Here is a 6,000-nt window from a genome sequence, read left to right as displayed (position 1 = left end):
TGCAAGGCAGGGAAATGAAGCTGGAAGGAAGGAAGGAACCAGTCATAGAAGACTTTGTTGATCATGATAGGAAACTAAGAATTTGCCCAGAAGGAATCACTAAGAGGTTTTAAGTATCGGATGACATAGTTTTAGAGTGCATCTTAGATAATCCACTCTGGTTGAAGTCCAAGTCAAATACAGATGGCCCCTGAGGCAAGTGGAGAAGGACTGGAGGCAGGGAGACCTGCTAGGAGGCTATCCTAATAGTCTAGATAAGAAGTGGTGAAGGTTAAAGGAAGGACTGTAATAGGATAGCAGAACACCTGAGCACGACTATAGGCTGAAGGTAGAAACCAGTAGTGAGGGAAATCAGGGAGACATGTTAATTGCTTGGAGCATAGTCAGAGGAGCTACAGCTGAAGTAGAAGGATTAAATCGGGCTTAACTAACATCCTCTGAAACTAGCAGGTTGGAGATAGAGAGTCAATGGGAACTCGGGGTCAGGAAGCAATGGCACGTTAGAGTTCATGGTGGTAGAAGAGACATCTTAGAGTTTAGGAAAGCAGATTTAAGCAAGTTTAGAGCAAAGAAAGGGACATAGGCACACTGATAACTGGAACATATCCAGAGGAAAGATATGTCATGTGAAGAATGGCTGAAAGAACCGCCAATGTTTATCCCTGAGTGGGTTATGGAGAATGAGAGCTATCTTTTCACATCTGAGGTGCTGTCTAGTAGAACAGGGTTAGATACTTCTATGGTAGGTTGTAGCCATGGGGTAGAGGAGGGACAAGGAGAGAGAGAAAGGAAACAGGGTCAATTCTTAAAAGTTACAGGAAGCTGGATTTTAGCTCAGTGTAATGACTTTCTTCCTATTAGGTTCTCCATACATAGTTTTCCTCTCAACGTTTTATTAGGACAATTTTCAAACATACAGCAAAATTGAAAGAATTTTACAATGAATGCCCACATACTCACCACCTAGATTCTACCATTAACATTTTATTGTACTTGCATTACCACATATTTATCCATCTATCCATCCCTCTATCCATCTAATTTTTTTGATACAGTTCAAAGTAAATTCCATACAGTTTTGGCTGCATTGGGAAGGTGGGGCACCTTAATCCCAAGAAGTTTTCTTTTTACAAAGGCTAATGGTTGTCTGTTGGGGATGCTGTAGAGGTGATTTCTGCATTGAGTAGGTGGAGTGGATCAGACTATGGCTTTCAAACATTTTAACTGCTACTCATACCAAGAAATGTAATTCACATTCCTATCCAGTGTACATCACATACACACTGAAGTAAACATTTCAACAAACAATATTTATCTTAACATATGGGAAGCATGCCAATATTTTATATTTTATTTCATTTAAAAAATGCTAGTCATGATCCACTAACTTGACTTGATGACCCACCAGTGGGCTGTGATTCACCATTTGAAAATCATTGGACTAGTCAACCTCCAAGAAGATTCTTCTTTTTAAAAGAATCCTGTGGCTACTACTAGGATTTCCCCAATCTTTCCAATTACTAGGAAACTATTTTGAATCTAAGCACAGTATTTACCTAGCGTGCATAGTATTATGTTGTAAGGCACGCGTAATTAAGAGAAAAACGTTAAATGCCTGGCAAGACTTCTAGATAGATCCAATTGAAACACTCTTTAGGAGTAAGTTTACTAATTGCTTGTTATTTTCACAAACAGAAAGATACTGGGTGGATGGGAGGCCTTCTGGGCTCTTGTATTTCAGTCCTTCTGTTAAATATGGCTATTAATCCCTGCTGTGGCTCTGACAAAGTTGGGAAGATAAATGAGAAAACACTTTAAAAACCAACGTTTTATTAATATTATTCTGTCAAGCAACGAGAGGGAGGCTGCGATCAAACTCTAGTGAGGCAGTGTAAAACTCTCCGCTCTAACAGAACTGTTACATAAACCTCCCCAAACACCAACGACTATGCCAAAAGCACGAGACTCTCGTATGAGGGTAGAAGCTGTGCATTTGCCAGGGATTTGACCCCACCTTCAAGCTCCGCTCAGTCCGCGCATGCGCAACGGCGGCTCCGGTCTCCTCGCCGGGTTGGGCCAAACTCGGAGGGCGGAGTGCGGGCCACGTGGGGTCCCGTGACGTCATCTCCGGGCGCCGGGGGTGACTGGACTTGCGGTGGGCTTCCAGGGCTGCGCGACGCTGCAGGTTGTATTCTCTGGATCCTGAAGGGCGGAAGTGCAGCCGGGCTAGGCTCCGACCTCCGCGCGGTGCTTTCTGCGGCTGCGCGTAGTCTCCGCACTCCTGGCTCTCGAGCCTCTGCGGGACTGTGTGTCAAGCCCCCTGCGCCGCCGCTCCGCCAGAGCCTGGGACCCGGGCGTCTTCACCGGTGCGGGAAGCCGGAGGAGGAGCCAGCGCTTCTGGTAGGGTATGTGTATGTGTGTCTCCCCAGGGTGAGGAAGTGCCCGGAGGAGGAGGGTTGGGGAGGTGTCAGGTAGGTGTGGTAAGAAGGAGGGGCGAGTGGCCGGCGGGGAAGCGCTCCCTCGGGCGGTGGCGGGTGAAGGTGGTTCCTCCCGGGGAGGTGGGGTTGGCCAGACGCCGCCCCCGGGGCCCCTGGGCCGGCCGGAGGGTGTAGCCTGTGCGGTCTCTATCGGGGAGTGTGTCTGTTCCTTCCTAAGGTAGGAAGCCCAGGGTCCTATCGCAGGCTCTAGAGTTTAGTTCAGGACCTGCGTTTCTGTGGAACAGTTATTTAAATCATAATTATTTCACAGGCAGCCGATTCTTTCCGAATTCGATGGGTATTTCCTCCAATTTATCTTCTCCATGGCATTCTTTGTCTCACTTTAATAATAATATTTAGTGCTGACAAAGCCATTTTCTGTTAGCAAAGCACTTTCACATACTTTAATTATACTTTGGGTTATTTTCAAATTATACCTGGACTTGAACCTAGGGAAACTGGATTGGTTCTAGATTTTTCTGGGGGGGCGGGGGGAGGCGCGAGAATCAGAACCCAGAGAGACTGTCAGACAGCACTGAACGTCCAGGGCCTTCCAGAATTCAGTTGATAAATCTAAGAGTCTTTGGGACTGAGGACTTGAATCTGAACTGAATTATTTGTGATTGCCATAGAGGGAGTTGTTGGTTGAATTTTGAATTGGAAGGTAAAGACGTTGGGCTGAGGGTAGTAATTGAGGGGAATTTTAGAATTTTAAACTAGATTTAAGCGTGTGCTTTGACCCTCAAAAGTATGCTAGTTGAAATTGGGGGAAAATGAACAGAATGGTACTGTATGGATATGAGTTTTTAAACGTACGCATTTCAAGTGTAGGTTCGCTTTATTAATTTAGCAAATGCTGAGTGCCTGTTATGTGCCTGGCAGTGAACAAAAAGTAAACAAAACAGTAAACAGTGAGCGAAACAATAAAAATCCTTGCCATCATGAAGTTTACTTTGAGGGTGGAGGAGATGTTAATATAAAAATTAGTTAAAATATATGTCAGGTGGTGAGAGGTGCTAGAGAAAAAAGAACGCAGTGAAGAGGGAATGCTGGTGTCCTGCATAGGAAGGAAACTGCAGTGGGGGCCTTAGGAAAGATGTTTGAGTAGAGACCTAAAAGTGATGAAAGAAGGGTGCCGTGAGGACGTAGTGGAAAGAGACATTGGAGCAACCACAAAGTACCTGAGGCAGGACATACCAGCTAGTTTGGCTGGAGCTGAGTGAGCGAGAGCGGAGAGAAGTAGATAAGCAGGTCAGAATGGGGCTGGGTCATGTAGGGCCCTGTAGGACTTTGTAAGAACTTTAGTTTTTGCTTTCAGTGAGATGGTGTGGTTTTGAGTAAAAGAGTAAACTAATCTGGCTTGTGTTTAAAACACAAAATTTTTCAGATTTCTATGTTGTCTGTCTGCAGCAAGGGCAGAAATAATGAGACCCGTTAGTAGGCAATTGCATTTATGCAGGATAAAGGTCAAGGTGACTTGGATGAGTATAATAGTGGAGGTGGTGAGAAATGGCCAGATTCTAGACTTGTGTTTAAGCTAGGGCTGTCAGATGTGACGAGGGGTCAAGGATGACTCCAAGGTTTATGGCCTCAGCAACTAAAGACTAGTTGCCACTTAGTGATTTGAGGAGGACTACAGAGTAATAGGGAGAGGAGGGAGGAAGATCTGAAATCATTTTCAGTTTTTCCACGTGCTAAATTTTCAAATGAAATGTCAGTATGCAGTAGTGTATATGAACCGGAGTTCAGAAGAGAAGTCTGAGCTGAAGATGTAAATGTGGAAATCATTAATGTGTAAATGATGTTTAAAGCCATGAGAGATCTCTAAAGGCAAGGTTCAAGGACTGAGCCCCTGGGGCACTTCAACCTTTGGAGATTCGAGAGATTTAGGAACTATCCCCCAGGGTGAGGGTGGGGCTGTTCATTAAAACCCTTATTGAGAACCACTGATCCTTAGTTATGGGATAGAAGGAAATGGAAAGCCACCTAGGTCATTAGCTGAGAGAGAGTGAGGAAGGAGATGTGAAAATTTGGAGAGAGAGAAGTTATGAAATGGCGATCTAGGACAGTGGGAGAATAAATGGACCAGGGAAATGTAGGAACGCTGGACAGTACTCAGGGTCCACTTATGAGGTCAGTGTTTTAAAGGGAGACCAGCCGGCGTAAGTTATTATTTTTAGATGTTTACCAATTTACTACTAGTAGGTATTTGATATTTTAAGTAATATCTAGGTAGCTAGGGATTTTGTCAGCAGAATAGCTTCAGGTAGTAGGTTAGCCTATGTTATTGTAGTGTGAAAGGGACTGTTAATTGTGCATCATATTTTTATCATACTGACTGTGCTAATGGCTAAATGTTGTTGGTTGAGCACCTGCTTTGTTCCAGGCCCTGGATTAGATGCAGAGAATACAGCAGCCAGGAAGAAGTAGCAACCCCTGCCCTCAAGAAGCTTACTTCTAGTAGACTGCATCATGGGTTGGGATTTCTGTGCTTCCAAAGCATTGCCTTCAAATTGGATGCATGGTGATGATAGAGTAGTGTATCTATGAGAGGGAAAAATATTTTTCTAGAATAATGAAATTTGCTGAATTTAAAGTGTTATTGTACTGATTTGGAAAGGAGTCTAGGTGGAAAAGTTTCTTAAGTAGTGAGTGTAACTTTTGGGTTTATATACTTTTCAGTTGTTTGATACAAATTCCAGAGCCTGCTGTGTGCTACTTATGCTAATATTGGGGATACAAAGGTAAATATGACTCAGTTTCTGCTATCAAGGAACGGGCAGTTCAGTGTGGGGAAGAGCAAGAGACAGATAAGATAAACATAACTGCAGTGCATGGTTATAACATGCTGTTATAGAAGTAATTAGAGTGGTGGTTGCTTTGCGGAAAGCTTCCCAGGGAGCTGATGTTAAGCTGACTCTTAAAAGAGGATTAAGAGTTGGCCAAAAGAAGAGGAAGAGAGTGTTCTAGCAGAGGGGCCATGGAAGCTCAAGGAAACCATGTGTTAAATACATATTTCATTTTTTGATTGAGCGGTTATCAGGTGGTAAACACCCAACAGCCCCCTGAAATTACAATTATTTTCAGTTTATAAATATGAAGTTGGGAGATGTCAGGTTTGTTATCCAAGGACACACACCTTATAGGCAGAAGTCAGGGTTTAAACCTGTGTCAGTCTGGTTTCAAAACCCCTTAACTACCTTAATGTATTGCCTGCTGTCAGCATTTAAATCTTCCCTGTCCTTATTCTTTATCTCTCTGCCAATTTTTCACCAACTTCTATTCAGTCTTCCTTGGAAAGATCTCATATCTGTCTCTCATCTATCCACTGCTACCAGTTTAGGTCAGGCACTCATTATTATATGCCTTAGTTGCTGAAACTGCTTCCTGGCCAGCCTCTCTCTGACTCGGGGTCTCTTTTTGTGCACTGCTACCAGGCAGTTGTTTTTATTTCACCATTATAAAACCTTCCAGGCTCTCTAGGCTTGTTGGATGAAATTGAGAACCCACATTCTTCCATTTG

At 43.7% G+C, this 6,000-nt stretch overlaps 1 protein-coding gene across 5 annotated transcripts in view; it reads left to right on the top strand.

Moving 5' to 3' along the window:
* The first annotated feature begins 2,132 nt into the window (after positions 1-2,132).
* ATG5 (autophagy related 5) overlaps positions 2,133-6,000 on the top strand; it is a 124,867-nt gene continuing 120,999 nt past the window's right edge. Inside the window, exon 1 of one of the 5 annotated variants that reach the window (XM_087443945.1) lies at positions 2,133-2,400. The gene's annotated coding sequence lies outside the window, so the exon portion shown is untranslated. Of the gene's footprint in view, positions 2,406-2,633; positions 2,656-6,000 lie in introns of those variants that run through there. The other 4 variants (XM_087443944.1, XM_004422169.3, XM_014781137.2 and 1 more) reach the window with 4 other exon arrangements.

This window comes from Ceratotherium simum, chromosome 19 (genome assembly GCF_057802395.1).
Source record: "Ceratotherium simum simum isolate JZ-2026a chromosome 19, ASM5780239v1, whole genome shotgun sequence".
Lineage (NCBI taxonomy): Eukaryota > Metazoa > Chordata > Mammalia > Perissodactyla > Rhinocerotidae > Ceratotherium > Ceratotherium simum.
This window is presented reverse-complemented; position numbering and strand designations above follow the sequence as displayed.